At 36.4% G+C, this 16,666-nt stretch overlaps 1 protein-coding gene across 1 annotated transcript in view; it reads right to left on the bottom strand.

The window, feature by feature from the left end:
- The window catches only part of PTER (phosphotriesterase related), a 52,620-nt gene extending 39,057 nt beyond the window's left edge, over positions 1–13,563 (bottom strand). The window contains exon 1 of the mRNA XM_039331746.1: positions 13,360–13,563. The gene's annotated coding sequence lies outside the window, so the exon portion shown is untranslated. The remainder of the gene's footprint in view (positions 1–13,359) is intronic.
- Between the last annotated feature and the right edge of the window lie 3,103 nt (positions 13,564–16,666).

Below are 16,666 nucleotides of genomic sequence, written 5' to 3' on the forward strand. Positions count from 1 at the left end.
TTCTCAGTATCTCAATGAACTTTTCAGAAAATTTATACAACAAAATAATATAAAATATTATAAAATAAAATATTAATATATCTCTAATAATTAGAGTTTTTACACTTAGGGTTCTGGTGATTGCCTTGAAATTTCAGGCAATTTTATTTTTATTTGGTTTACTTAAGATGCAATAATGATCTCAAATGACAAGAGCATCACAGTGCAATATTCTGATGCAAATGTTACTGACTCCAATGAAAAGAATTAGAATTTATTCAAATATTTGTAGAATATTGCAGATTGTTCAAAAGGTAATATTAGATTGTAACATTTGCAAGAATAGTAGTTCAACTCTCTTTCTTTAAAGGCAAAAAGAATTGAACCAGCTATAAAACCAGGTAGAATATATTAGATTACTGATTTAAAATGATGAGTGGAAATTGATTGCATATATTATACTGCTTGATTTCCATTACAATGTATGATGGTATTTGGCCTTTTCAGGATTGCAGGGATAAAAAATAATCTTTCATTTTTAAAAAATGAAAAACCCAATCCATTGTAAACATATACAACATATAAAAGTGAATATGAAAATTTGAAAATATATCTATCATTTGAATTGATCATATCAAGATATTATCCTAATAAAGAATTTGATTTTTAAAACATATGGCCAATATATTTCTTTTCTTTTTGGTGGAACATTCAACACTTTTTAAAATACCTACAGATTTTTTAGACTAAGTATTTGCCACTTTAATTAGAACTATTTATTTAAATTTCTGTTTAAATAACTAAAGTAGAATTAAAGCAATTTAATTGGGAATCGTTTGGTCCCAGCAGATTGTAGTTTTCCAGTAGAAACAGCAATTAGAGAAACAGTAATTTGCTCTTGGTCTATGTTGGTATTCAATAGTTGCAATTTTTTACAAGTATTCAGAACACCTGAAACAATGTGGTTTACATTATTTAACTTTCTTGAAGGGATAGGGTGGCTTAACAGCTGAAAAATCTTTCTGTGAAATCCTAATAGAAGATGGATGTCCAACCATTTGGCTTGCCTGGGCCAGCACTGAATGAAGAGGAATTTTTTGAGCCCCATATATAATACAGTTAATGCATATAAATAATAACTTCCTTTATTTTTAATTGTTTTTATTACAACATTGTGGGACTGTCCAGGCTCAAATGAAGTCCGTAGGCAGTGGGTTGGACATGCCTGATCTGAAGTTCCTGTAATGTCCCATTATTTTCTTCTGGTTTGAAATTTAATTGTAGCAAACAATACTTGAATGGAGAGTGTTTATATAACACATTTACTACATTCCTTAAAGTATTGTTTGCTATAATTAAATTTAATATTTGCACATTATTTTAGGCCATAAATTTATTAGGTGGTGACTGCTTATTCCAGTTCTTCAATGAGTATCATGATCATGATCACAATAATCAATTTAGGCATTGTCTATCCTCTGCAGAATGAAGACCTCTTCTGCATGTTTCCAACCTACATAGTCCTGAGCTTTCTTTTGCCAATTGGACCCGTAATATTTGCTGATGTCGATCCATCTGGTTTTTAGGACACTTTCATGGACGTTTTTTATCAGTGGGATCCATTCTATGACTGCCTTGGTCCACCTGCCATCAGTTCTTCCTGCTATGTGACCAGCCCATTTTCATTTCATTTCTTTTATTCTCTTGATATCATATACTTTCATTTGTTGTCTAATCCATGTGCAGGTCTTTCTATCTTGTCTTATAATACCAATCATGTAACTTTCCATGGCTCTTTGCGCCACTCATAGCTTTTGTATCAATTGTGAGGTTAGTGTCCATGTTTCACCAGCATATGTTAGAGCAAGTAGCAAACACTGATTTGAAAATTTTATTATTCAGGCATAGGGGAGGTTGTTCTTGAAAATTATGCTAAGCTTGCTGAATGCCTGCCAACCACATTTAACATGCTGTTCAATTTGCTTTATTGTACCACCTTCCATTGAGATCCATTGGCCAAGGTATATGTAGTGGTCTACTACGTCTACTGAATTTATTAAACATAATCTGGGTCTTGTTCAGATTCATTTTCAAGCCCAATAGTTCTCCTGCTTCGTGCATTTGGTATTTGGCTTTGTGCATATAGTACTCTTATGAGTAACCATAAGAGAAGTGAAGTCATATTTTAGCAAAAGTTAAAAGTGGAATGAGGTAGCATTAGTTCCAATAGGCTGCTATGGTTTATTCTAAATTAACCTATCGAAAACCATACTGATACTTTGTCTGTGGCAGCCCAAAATCATGTAAATGCTCCACTCCAAGCAATATATTTAGCCATGGCAAAAATCAGACAGATAATCGTACCTGAACACAGTGTTACTACAATACATTTACCACAGTCCTTTTACAGTTAAGCATGACCCGCATATATAATCTTTTGATTGATAATTCTAATTGCTGGCTGTTTAGGTTAGCAATTAAGTTTCCAAACAGCCATAATAAAAAAATCAGATACTCGTCCATAAAGCAGTTATTTAATGACAAAACAACCTCAGTCATAATTTTCATTCTTTAATAAAATTTATTTTTATTTTATTTTTATTAAATTTATTTCAAAAAGAGGAGAGAGAGCATCTTTCCAAAAAATCAAATCAAACTCCACTGCAAAATTGTAGTTAAGTCTATCATAGATTCCTTTACAAAATGCACTAAGCCATCCATAATCTACGGTTGGAGAACATTTTACCAAAAATGATTTGTTGATGGACAATGTACTTAGCAGTATAATTACAATATAGTCATCAACTCCAAGAAAGCAATCAGTACCTTTGAAAATTGTCTCAATTTGTTAATGGGCAGAATGAAACCAAACAAGTTAAATATGACTAAAGAAGTATAGTGCTGATAAACATAAAATTAAACTGAGGAAATGAGATCAATCTGCCTTTGATAAAATAGTACTCTTTTTGAAAGGACACATTCCAATCTGTTGAAATCACAGTAATCTACATTCATAGTTGGAAGCTATGATCAGGCACACGTTTGTAATTTCATCTACAGCTTCAGCAAGCTGGTCAGATTGGGCAATTATCCATTCCTCAATTACATCCCATCCTGACCACTGCAATGCATTCTATGTGAGACTTCTCTTCTAAAGTGGTCCAGAAGTTGTAATGAGTGCAAAATATGACAGGTTGCTTATTAGTTCTCAAGGCACAAGAATTATAATTTTTACTAGTTAGGACACAATGTAAGATATAGCATTAACATCAATTCCTAGATACCTTAAGGTATACCTATCCAATAGATCATCCCTTTATAATTCTGCTCAGCTACTAAAATCTGCTGGAGAGGCTATTTTGAAGGTTGCTACACACTGTATGAGGTCCATCTTTCTTGCACATAGCAGAGATCCTATGTTGCTCTCAAATTATGGGCAGCACTTTCTCTCAATCCCCTGCTCTCTGCAAGTTCAGAAAATAAGGACAGTTAAAGTTGTTTTGCCAACCATTTAAATTTTATATGATTTTACTACCTTTCTTAATTTAATCTGATTTTTTAAAACATTTATATTCTATTTTTATTTTTTGAATTTTAAATTATAATATGACTAAATGTGCAACAGAAAAGGGAAGAGAGAGAAAAAAACAAGTAATTAATTATATAAACTACCTGCATTTTAATGCAAATGTATTTAAAAAGGAAAACAAAAACTTCCTTTATTAAATGTTAAGTTTAAAGAAGGAGCTACTCTTCTGCTTCTATTATTCAGTAAAACATGAAGGATTCTTTTTTGTTTTTCAAAATCTTGCATGGAAATTAAATCCTGTGTTATTTATGCCTAGGATTTCAAAATTTCCTATTCACACTTTTATCCAAACAATTCAGCTTCTGTATTTCTAATACTGCTATACAAATCAATGCAAGGTGACAACTAGACACTTAATCTGATATATTCAATAGTAACTGTGTAAAATTTTGATTCGTTTCAAGTATCATAGTTTAATTACAAAATGCCAAAGCATCCAACATTTATTTATAAACATATTTGGTTATTTCTAGTTTACCCCACCAACATTAGAAACTGAAATTCTTGCTTTTATAAATGGAATGTTTTTTGTCTGCCCTTATGGAAAATGTGAAATTAACATCATCATGGATTTCTGAATCTAAAACATCTTTTTCTGTATCTTGCCAAGGTAAGATTTGGAGAATGAAGTTACATCAGAACAGTTCTTAATCTTATGTCATGGTATAATGATTTTAAATGTCTGGTTCTCTATACACATTTAAATTAGAATGGTATATATCTAGTCTAGTCATGACACTTATTTTCCAATGTTATCCACAAGGACAGTGTTCAATCAAGAAGTCAGGGCTGTAACTTTTCAATTTATCTGCATTACCAACTCTCACGGTGCCTGAAACTGAATGCTGGTTAAAATGGAAGCACTGGCCTCAAAACATTACCTGTTTTTGACATATGGCTATATACATACCAAATTATTAATAATGGTAAACAACCTTATTCATCATGATATCATTCATCTTTTGGTGACTCAGAATTTGTTCATAATTCACCAACTAGATTTACATTCTACAACAAAGCTGTCAAATCCCAAACATTACTTTTTCTAGGACAGAGGGATAGTCATCTATTTTAAATCAATTAAGATGCTATGGTTGGCAGCTGAGCAGCTTTTTAAGCCAGCCCCTTCTATTTTGTTAGGCTGTAAGACATGAACCCAGACTGTTAAGTACAAGCAATATTCTGTTCCCCAAAAATGTATACTACTGGCAACATCTTACAGTGATGATTGTTAATGGCTGTCCACAACTGACAAACTGATTCACACTGACAATCACATGTTCTACTCTCTGGGGTTCTTCCTTTTTTAAAAACTTTTTTTTCCAATTTAATAACAAAAGAAAAAAGAGCAATATATCATTGTGATGTTTAATCAATCCATCTCAAATTATTGTTTAAATCTGCATCTGGAATTTCAGAGTTTAAAGTCCAATTTTCACTGCACAATTCTAAATGAGGCATCTCTAACAGATGGTGATCTAGTCTCTGCTTGAATATATCCTCTGAAGGAGAGAATATAGTCTCACTGGGAAATCAGTTCCACTGTCAAACTGCTGTTAGTGTTAGCAAAAAATGTTCTTACATTTAAAAAGAATCTGCCTTCCTATAACTTAAATTCACTATTCCATGTCTTGCCCGCTTCAACAAAACAGAATAGGTTTATGACATCCTTTCAAGAGTACTATCATTCTTAAGTGAAAAACACTAGATCTGTCTATTATATTTCAATATGTTATTTCCTAACCTTATGATATCATTTTGAATTGTATTTCTTTTTTGTGATAGTAGCTATTCTATCCAATTTTGGGTCATTTCTACCACATTAAATGTTCTTTCTACCACATTAAGTGTTCTTCCATCTCTCTATATCATTAATAAAAATTATTGAACTGCAGAGACTCGGGACTGAATTTTGTGGCTCTCAGGGAATGCTCACTTTAGTCTGATGAGTAATTTACTTAATTTATTTGAATCAGCACTGATTCCTTGTGACTGCTTCAATAAGTCCCTCTAGTTTTCTTGGTAAGATTTCCTTCCTAGGGCTGAGAAAGAGTATTTGATCCATGGTTGACTTTTGTGCCCAAGGCAGGACTAGAACTCTCCTGGTTTCTAGCCTTAATCACTACACCAAATAGATTCTTAATCATTGGTGATTACTCTATGATTTCTAAAATCTGTTTAATACAATATTTCTAATAAGAATGTTCTTGAGACAAGATTAGTCTAGTATTCTTGACAAATCCATATTGTGCTCTGGTAGTTGCCATACTGATTGATAAGCACATTGAAACAATTTCTTTGTGATTCACTCTAGAATCCTGTCAAGTATCATGTCACACTGACTGATCTGCAGTTGCCTAGATTCTGCTTTTCCTCTTTTAAAAGATAGGGATCTTTGTGCTCCATCAGTCATCTGGTACTTCACAGTAATCCATGATTTCTTAATAACTGTTTAGCCGTCCGCTAGTTTCTTGAGTACCAGATGAAGCAGTTTATCTGATCTAGAGACTTAATTTCATTTAAAATAAACATTTCTTAATAATCTTTCAAGCTTTAATACTGCCACGTTGTATTACTTAGAAACACCCATTGGAACAGCTACTTTTTAAAAGACAAGCTGAACAAAAATTCATGTAGCCCTGCCCTATTATTCATTGACTGTATACTGCAGGGGTGTCAAACTCAATTTCATTGAAGGCTGTATCAGCATTGCGGTTGCCCTCAGGGGACAGGGTTGGTGTGGCCAGGGTGGGTGTGGATGGAGTAGGTGTGGCCTACTGGGTGGGTGTGGCCAGTTCTACATCGTTCGCGTCAAGGTTGCCTCTGGGGGCCTGGGCAGGAGTGGGGCAGATCTGAGGGTCTCTGGCAGAAGGGGGTGGGACCAGGGCAAGTGCCAAGGCATGGTCCACTGGAGGAGCCTCACTGTTCCTCTCAGGCCATGGGGGGGGGGGCTTATGGAGCTAAGACTGAGTGCCTTTCAGCATAGAGCAGTGATTCTCAACCTGAGGGTCGTGACCCCATTTGGGGTCGAACAACCATTTCACGGGGGTCGCCAAACAACGCAGTCTGCCATTTTTTCCCCCTTTTCCTTAGCTGTGCTACTCCCTTTTATTCTATTGGCTTTTGAAAAGCCAATAGAATAGACTCTCTTGAATAGAGTCTAATTCTATTGGCTTTCAAAAGCCTATAGGAATTGTCCAGGCTGTCTCTGCCCTGCTGAGCCTGCCAAAAGTCCCATTCTGCAAACGGTGCTGTACCAGTTGAGTAGTCCTCGACTTACGACCAGTTGGGGGTCGCAGCATTAAAAAGGCTGAGAACCACTGGCATAGAGGGCCACCACAAAATTGTACATTGGCTCCTGGCTGGCCTGGGCCAGGGCCAAGGCAGCAGGGGCCGTTCCCTCACTGTTTCCAGGATGGCTTCGCCGGCCACATGAAACCACTTTGCGGGCCGCATCCAGTCCCCGGGCCTTGTGTTTGACATGTCTGGTATACTGTCTTCTTAAGCAATTCTAGACATATCAGAATATGCACATATTAAAAACATTCGTAACATCAAAATCACACTAAACTTAAAACTTTTGTTATCTTCACCTGAATGCTTCTTTATGAGGTATCCACAGCTTTCCCCCTCCCCAGTCATATAGTTTAGGGGAATAGGAAGATTCTACCTGGAGAGGATAACTCCCAAAGTAACAAAGATCCACCTGAAATTGGCCCAGAAGCCTACTGAAAACCAATGCAGCTTTTGCAGTGTTATTCCAGTAAATCAGATAGAGTTGATCAGCATGCAAGCAGCTGCATTTTGGGCCAGCTACAATTTCTAAGTTATCATAAAGAGCAGCTCCACACTAAGTGGATTGTAATAGTTAACTTAAACTGAAATATAGTTTCAGCAATTTCTATTTCAGGAATGGACTTAACTGATGAAAGTGGACAAAGGTTCTTTTGGATAAACAACTTTCACTTGTTCCAGCAAGGAGTCAAAGTTCAAGAGAACTAAACTGCACACAAGCTTTTTTAAGAGGCAATGCAGCCTTGCCCAGAGCAATAGCTGACTACTCAAGAGTTTCTCTATCAACAGTAGCTCCAACTTGAGGAATCTAGCCTGAGTTTATTTCATTCTATCACTCTCACATTGTACTTCCTAAGGATTAAAACTGAAGCATGTCAGGAAATACTGTAGTGTTTCTCAGTCTCAACAACTTTAAGATGCATGGACTTCAGCTCCCAGAATTCTCGACCCAGGATGAATGAAGAATTTTAGGTATTGAAGTCCATACATCTTAAAGTTGCTGAGATTGAAAAATGTGGAATTAGTGAATCATACAGTATAAAGCAGTGTTTCCTTTGCAATCTGTTCATATTTTGCAATCCTCACTAAGTAGGAACTTTTTTCTCTTATTTTAAACATAACTAAAGGAAATTTATTGTTATTGTTAACCATTCTGAGATTTATCTTGCCAATATTATTTCTACAAATCTAGACTGTCTATGTATACTCCTTCTGGGTGGTCTGGTATCATTTTCTAGCTATATCCTTCACAAAGCTCAGTAGCTTTTCATGCTGCCATCCTTTTTTTTTTCTTTTTTCATGAAACCTGTTTGCAATGATGCTTATAGTTTCTCAGGAACTCCCATCCATCTGAAGATCCTTTCCCCATTACAATACTCTTACCATAACATTCCATAGGATTGTTTATGAAATGAAATATATATTTTTATGTGTAACATAAGCTATCTTTTCCAAACATTCTGCCAGAAGCATGCATGTTTAGAAGAGAAATAAAACCTTAAACATTTTGATTGCATGGATTTTTGTTAAAATAAAATAGAAAACCTCAAATGAATGATTTTATACAGCAAGTTAGACAAGGTGGAAGGACCATGCACCATATCTTCTTCTGCCAGTTGTGAAGTGGATAGATCCACCAGCCCATTTAAGCACCTTCCTTCCCTCCCTTGCTTTCCTTCCAGCGGCCACCACTACTATTATAAGCTATTTATAAAAATAAAAATTTAAAAATATCATAAGTAGCTCAGCATGGAAGTGGCTGCTCTGTTGCCATCTTGGCTGCACCCCCACTGCCAATAAACCTATCTAAATGTTTCCTATTGATGAATATCAAGTTCTTTCTCTCTCTCTGTCTCTCTCTCCCTCCTCCCTCCCTCCGTCTCTCATCTTATATCCATATGTATTATCCTAGTAAATTATGTGTAAATCATCTATCATTCACTGCCCCTCTAGATTTTATCAGTTTAATAAAACATATAGATATACTAAACAGTCATTTTACCCAGTATCCACTACATCTGAGTTGCCAAAATCTGGACAACCATTAGATGGCAGCAAAGGGTTAGAGCAGTTATTCTCAAAGACTGATCCATCTTACAGTCTCATATTACTTAGTGTCACCCTACAATAACAATTAGGTGAGGAAGCCATTTACCATCTCATTCTCACAGGCCAACAGTGAATTGATAAAAATCCGTCTGCTGCCTTAGCTTCCTCCTCTGAAGCTGTCAAAAAGGGCCAGATGACAGATGCAGTATATACCATCTTGTTATTTTAACCTTAAAACTCTTTAAAAATATTATTCAGTAGAAATCTCCCAAGCAGTAAGAAGTAACTGATAGACACAGCTGGTTTGCAAGAACAGGTCAATGACTGAATCATTCAGATAATAAACTAAATACCAACACAAGTACTAATTCAGAAAACTGACATTAGGGTGGTTACCAATTGTGAATACATGTAAGATATAATAACTGATCTTGCAGAATTTTTTATTAAAGTTCAAATAGTAAAGACAAGGTTAAATATCTAGAAATGGGTTTTGTTAGACAGGAGATCCATTTGTCCCTAGCCACTTAACCACTATTAAGTATATTCTTGTCTGTAGCAGTGTTTACATGAAAGGAGAGTAAACAGATATACTGCATCTGCCATCTTCCCTTTTTTGATCCCAAACCTGCAGATACCACTGCCTGACCAGAAGTTCACATTAGGAATTGTTAAGTGTAGAATATACAGATTAATTCAAATAGAAACTATTGTTTTGGATTAAAATTTCCAATATAATTAATTAATTAAAAATGGTGAAGTTAAGATATTCACAAAAGTGAACTGGTGAGTGAACGTTACCTAGTTTGGGCAATGACACATTTGCAAGAAAACATCTCAGAGAACATCAAGGATCCCACAAAGGCGCCTATAATTATTACCTTAGTTGGCAAAAAATATGAATTACCATGCTCTTAAAATCAACATGTAGGGAGAGATGTATATTTAATTGGCTGTTCTCTGTATTTTCTGAATATAATACACAACGATTGCAAGATATTTATGAAGTTTCCTGTATCTCTTTGCTGCAACTTAATCTTCTGGATATTTGCAACTCACATTTGTCTGCCATAAATTAACATTCTGCAAAAGTTGATCTGTATTTCACCACTTGTAAATCAAAAGAGACCTAGTTTGATGTAGTGGCTAAGGCTAGCACCGGGAGACTATAGGGTATACCAATATTGCCTTGGGCACAAAGCCAGTTGGGTGGCCTTGAGCCAGTCACTGTCTCTCAGCCCAAGGCAGTAGGAAATGACAAGTCACTTCTAAATCTTGCCAAGAACATTGCAGGGACTAGTCAAGGCATTTGCCAGGAGTCAAAAACTGATTCGAAGGCACAAAAATTAAAAAAGTATTCAGTGTGAGTTATTAATATGAGCACACTTTCCTCATGCATTTGGAAAACAGTGAACAAAGTCATTAATATTTTGTTTTGTTTTTTGTTTTTATTGATTAGCCCTTGGGCCATATCAAAGTGCAAAGTTCCAGAAACAAATTATTATTAAAATTTGATAAAAGCAATTTAAAATGAAATTAGATAAAATACAATTTAAAATGAAATTGGAATAAAATACAGTCTAAAATGAAATTGGAATAGAATACAATAATTTAAAATATAGATAAAATTATATTTTGGTGTCAATCCTGCAATCTCCTCCAATCAATCCCATATATGCAGATCTCAACTGAACCATTTTGTTTAAGTATTGTGCTGTTTTAAATGTTATTTTCAGATTCTGACTGAGCATAAGGTAAGTTGTTTTGATATGGGGGTCCTAGTGAGTCATTTGTTTGGAATATAGACCAAGGTGCCTGTCTCTCACTCTCTTATACAGGCAACAGTCAAATAGGATGTGAGCCAGGTCTTCTACCTCTGGCACTCCGCAAATGCAGAGACATTCATTGTAGGGCATGGAATGGAATCTCCCATATCTAACCATTCTGTCGAGCTGTTCAAATTTCACTCGCACAAAAATCTCCCTTAGATGTTTTGGCAGCTGTAACTTCAAATAGCTGTCTATTTGAAAGTACGTTTGTATTTGCTCAGCCATTTCAAGTTACCCACCTTACTATGTCATTTTGTGTTTCTATATTAATTTTTGAACAGCTCTTTTTTTAAATCATTCTCCTTTATGCAAGAGTCAGGAAGGCTACAGCTTCTTACAAAATGTGTTAGTTTGATGATCCAGGAGATTTATGATTGTAATTTTATTTGCTCTAGTCTAGTAGACATAATTTGGGGAGTCTATCAGTCTCCATTTCATTGACTTTATGCCAGTAGTTATATGCTCTAATTTTGGATAATGCATTAATTGTATGAATTCCCAATTCAGCTTTAACTGCTGCAGCAGGTGTTCTTAGATCTACACCCAAAATACATCTCAAATGGTGGGACTGTGTTTGCTCTAGGACTGTGGTTGAGTATAGACCTCAAAGTTCTGCTCCATACAAGAGCATACGGGTAACCTTAGCTTTATATATTTTAATTAATGGAGCTAGGGACCCTGGGTAACTATGATTTCTTAGTTTAAGCAGTAAATTCAAATGAGCTTTTGCTAAGTGTACTCCGTTGATGATGGCAGGCCCAAACTCCAGTCTTGGAAAAAGTTACACCTAAATATACAAAGGTGTTAACCTGTTCAAACACATGATTTTTTATTTAGATTTACTAATGGTTAGGGAGTTATCCTGGCAATAACAGCTGAATCTTCTTAATAGCCTCTATGTAATCCTACTTGTGAATATCATAATAAAATCATATCATCAGCATAGAGCAAGCTGTTACAGTATGTATTTATGATCATCAGCATATGTACCATGGGATCCTTCATTAACCCTGGCAAATCACTGATATATAAACTAAATAATAATGGGGCCAGGATACACCATTGCCTTACACCTTTATTTGTGTGAATCCTGTTAGTTAACCCCATGCCACGCCCTCAAACATGTACTTGTGTAAAGGGCTTTAATCAAAGCCAGCAGTCTAGGTTCTATTTTACTCCATAGTACTTTTCTTTTTACCATATCAAATACTGCTGTGAGGTCTATAAAAGCAGCAAACAGGGATCTCCCCTTATAGCCATATTTGGCAATTTAGATAGTTCAAGACAAAGCAGTTATCAATAGTGGACCGGCTTTGTCTAAAACCTGCTTGTTCTTCTGCAAGGCTATGATTTTCCTCTACCCAGATTTCAATTCTATTTAAAAGGAACCTAACATATATTTTTGCTGCAATGTTAATCAGACTGATGGGCATATAATTACTAGGATCCTTTTTATTTCCTTTTTTATATATGGGGACAACTATTGCCATCTTCCACCTATCTGGTATATGGCAGGTGTTATTTATACGTGTAAAAAGACCTGCCAATACTGGTCCCCACCAACTGGGAAATTTCTTAAATAATTCTGCTGGTAAAATATCCTCACCTGGGACTTTTGCTCTTTACGCTTTTAATGATGGATTGTATCTCCTTTTCCAGGACTGGTGGTCAAGGGGGAGGAGTTCTAGAGTTTACTAAATCACTGCTTAAAGCCAGTTTCTCTGCAGGTTCCATTCTCCCAGTCCTCAGCAGAGATTGATATATCAAATGCAAATCTCCGTTTCTTTAGGATACCTGTTACAGAGTGCCAAAATATTACTGAGTTTTGACTTTTGGCAGCCAACTCGAGTTCTGACCAGATTGAAATAGCAAAACTTTTTTTCTTTAATTTTATAATTTTTTTTATATTCCCTTCTTGTATGCAACATCTCAGCTTGTATATGAACAGTAGGATTCCTCTGGGCGAGCCTCATGGCTGCCTTCAATTTCTTTTTCAGCCGCTGGCATTCAGGGTCAAACCAACAGAATCTACTCACTCGGGCTCTTTTTGTAGCAGATTTAGTTGTTAGATGTTTCTTCAGGATATTACAGAGATTAGAGAATGTGTTGAAGGCTGATTGCAGTAGTAGATGACTGCATTGTTCTAGCCCAGTTGGTAGCATTCTCTGCTTTAATTGATATCTGATATTACCTTAATATCAACTTTGGCCCAATTATTAATCTTTTATTTTGGGTCACCTCTACCTTTTTGGTGAGCCATCTGTCAGCCATGTTATATTAATATTAATTATCTGCCCTTTTTGAGGTATAGCAGGAATTCCAATAATATATTTGATAGATACCTCAAATACACATAAGACGTTTTGATTATATAGTTTATAAATTATAATTTAGCTAATATATGGTGAAGATTTGCAAACTGAGGATCCCTGAAATTAGTTCAGTATAAGCATTTTCTAGTTGAAAGGCACAGAAAAGGAAAGCACAATCCAGCGATTACACAACTTGCTTGTGCAGCACTGAAAGCGCTCGCCTGTCCTGACTCAACTATTTCATGCAGCGAATAGCACAAGGCCTCGCTCCGGAGCTTCGGGGGGGGGAGGGGTGTCACTGCCTTACCAAACGGCGAAGAGAAAGGGGCCAGTTGGCGACTCGGCGGGCTAAATCGTGGGCTCTTCTTTTTCGAAACGATCCCGTGGTCTCACCACTGGTTCGGGAGAAGGCCGCGTCTCCTGTTAGTCCGCCGTCCGCTTAGTTTCGCTCTTACCGAGGGCGTCAGTAGAGAGGATTGCAGCTCCTCCGTCTCCCACTGCGGCTTTAGTATCGCGCCCGCGGAAGGGAGCCTCCGGGCACCAATGCAACTCCGCCTCCCGTCTTGGCCTGGCCCAGGTGGAGCAGCGTCGAACTTCCTTGGTTGGCATTTGGCTGGATTAAAGATGGTGCAGAATATAGTATAAGCGGCCTGACAGAAAGCAAGGCCGGTGTGTGTCCGACTGCCCTTCGGGTATGTTCCATAAATGAAAAAGACTTTAACCTATTTTCAATTTTTTTCCAGAGTCAACATCATCATTTTTGTCTAAATCCATGTTGTCAGCTTCCGAAACATTAAGATGTGTGGACTTCAATTCCAGTTCTGGATTACTCAGAACTTAATGTTGATTGATTTTAATATGGCTAGTTAGTGTCCAAAGTGTACCTAGAGTTATGCTTAGGATCTTTAGCACTCGTATTTTTGCCAATTTTCAGTACTATGTCCAAATCCTTTAGGGAGAAGGGGGAAGGAGAAGCAACTGGCTAAGCATGTTGAGAGCAAGGTTTCATCCAAAATATGCTTCAGTGTTTGAAATCATCAGGGATTTCACGGGATTAAAATTAGTATATTAAGACATAAGCCCCCCCAACTATTCAGATATTTTCCATTTTACCTTATGCACCTGCTTATTGACTGCTAATTTCACTGGAGGAAAAAATGTTCAAAACATGACATTGATGCAGATACAGTGACAAGAAAGGAAGCTCACAAGACTGCTCTGCTCTTTGGCCCTTATAGTCTCAAAAGTTCTTCAGTAAATCCCATTGAGTTCCCTGAGATTTATTTCCATGTAAAAGATCACTGATCTAATATATAGTTTCAGCTATGTTGGTGATGCAGGCATATACTCAACTAAATTACTTTGATGTTCCATTTTGGAGACACATTTCAAGTGCAATCACTTCATCTCAACCTGGAAAGTTGACATCCTTTCAGAAAAAGCTTTTATTGTTCCTTGTATTATCTGTTGATTTTGGTTATATACTATTCCAACTTCCAAAGACATAAACAGATTGCAACAGAAACATCTGTCCCCAAATACTGTCATTCTTCATCTGTAATCTAGAGGGAAAAAAAGAGGCAATCTTTTTTGATTGGTAAGATTAGAAGGAATCTGGAAGCACCTTCACTGATGTAATTCATTCATTTTTATAAGCCTAATGTGATTTATTTTATGTGGGAGTGGTGCATTGTATAAACTTGACGCTTTTTTCCAGTTTCATCTAACCATAGCACAAACAAAGCCCAACAACTTATTGTTTCTGATATGTTCTCATGATATCACTTTCATCCCAACATTCAGCTCGAGAATCCAAATAAAACTCCAGGTTCATTTTGTTTCAGATGTTTTGTTTCATTGTGTTTATAGAACACACAGCTTGGTTATGTCAAAGAAAACCTAATTCTGAGGTTCCAACACCAATTCACAGACTTAAACAATAGTTCTCCCAGCAAAACTCCCAAATCTTACATAATACATATCAACAAGTTCACTTTGCTATGGGAACTGTTTGCTTCAACATCTGTTATGGTGTCCTTGACAAGGTTTCAGTTTCTCAGCTAAATCGAAGAGGTTTCATTTTTCCATTTAACCCACTTGAAAGTAACATCCCCCCCATTAACTAAAGGCAGGATGAAATGCAGAGACACGTAGCTGCCAAAGTTTCATTCTTGACACTAATCCAGGTTGTATATACCATATTTTCTGGCGTATAAGACAACCCCAACTTTTCCAGTTAAAATATAGAGTTTGGGCTATACTCGCCGTATAAGACTGCCCCTCTTCCAATGCACACCAAATAAAAATTAAAAAACAGATTTGATTTCAATATGGTAATTTTAATTCAAATGCTTATGACATGCAGGTACTTAGCAGGAAAACTGTCACTTATAAACATAAGGCTGTTTGTCATCAAACATGTAAACATAAAACAGTGCAAGTGAATTAAACTTTTACTAATTCACTCTAAAGCTGAAAGGAAGGATAAAACAAACCCATGGGAGCTGCCATGCTGTTTGTTTTCTAAGCTGTCAATCAAACTGGAACTGATGATGATAGGAAGATAACAAACAATAGAGAGAGCAAGTGCCAGGCAAGTCCCTGGGAAGTCAACAACGCCCATCATAACTGCAAGCTATTTTTACAGGTTTTGCTGGCGTGACAGTTTCCCTTTAAAAGCCTTCAAAATCATCCTGTTCGTCATCTGATATCATAAGTACATCAATGACATCTTGTGATACATTTGTAAGGCAGTCATCGTATGGATCGAATTCCGTATCAGATAGTGTGGTCTCAGCTTCGGCTTCCTCTTCATCTTGCCACATGTAGTCGTCCTCCATACCATCTAATGAATTTGATATGCCACACTTCTTGAAAGACTTGATTACTGTTTCTGCATCAATATCATTCCAGGCTTTTATGACAAACTTCACAAAACATCCAACTGTGGAGCACGCATGTTTCCTCCTTTTGTGAATGACTTTTTGCCGCTAACCATCCATTCATTCCACTGTTCTCGAATGCGATCTTTAAATGGCTTGTTTAGGCACACATCCAGTGGCTGTACCAACAATGTCAATCCTGCAGGAATAACTGCTGCATCTGTGTTTATTCTTGCAAGCCTTTGCTTGGTGCTGGGAGTTAAATGAGCCCTGAATATATCCCACACCAATAGACTACGTTTTTGAATAAGTCCACCTGGTCGCCTGCTCCATACATTATCAAGCCATAGCTTTACCTCTTCATCCACCCAGCCTTTTTCATTCACATGTACAAAACAACCAACAGTGAACTTGAGTTTTGGCATTGTTTTTCTTTTAAAAATAATCATTGGTCTCAGTTTGGCACCATCAGCTGTGCATATTAGTACCACTGTAAAACTGGACTTCTCATGTCCTGTTGTTTGAATTAAAATTGTTTTTTCACTTTTTTGATGGACAGTTTTATTTCCAACCATATCAAAATTCATTGGAGTTTCATCCATATTTCCAATACTACCTAATGCATAGCCATGTTTAGTGCATGTTGTATTATGTATCGATGGAAACTATTTACTTTGCTATCAAAATCTGCAGGTAATTTTTGTGCAATTTTCATCTTTTGCCTCAGTACCA

This window comes from Crotalus tigris, unplaced genomic scaffold (assembly GCF_016545835.1).
Source record: "Crotalus tigris isolate CLP2741 ecotype Arizona unplaced genomic scaffold, ASM1654583v1 scf7180000024437.13266115, whole genome shotgun sequence".
Classification (NCBI taxonomy): domain Eukaryota; kingdom Metazoa; phylum Chordata; class Lepidosauria; order Squamata; family Viperidae; genus Crotalus; species Crotalus tigris.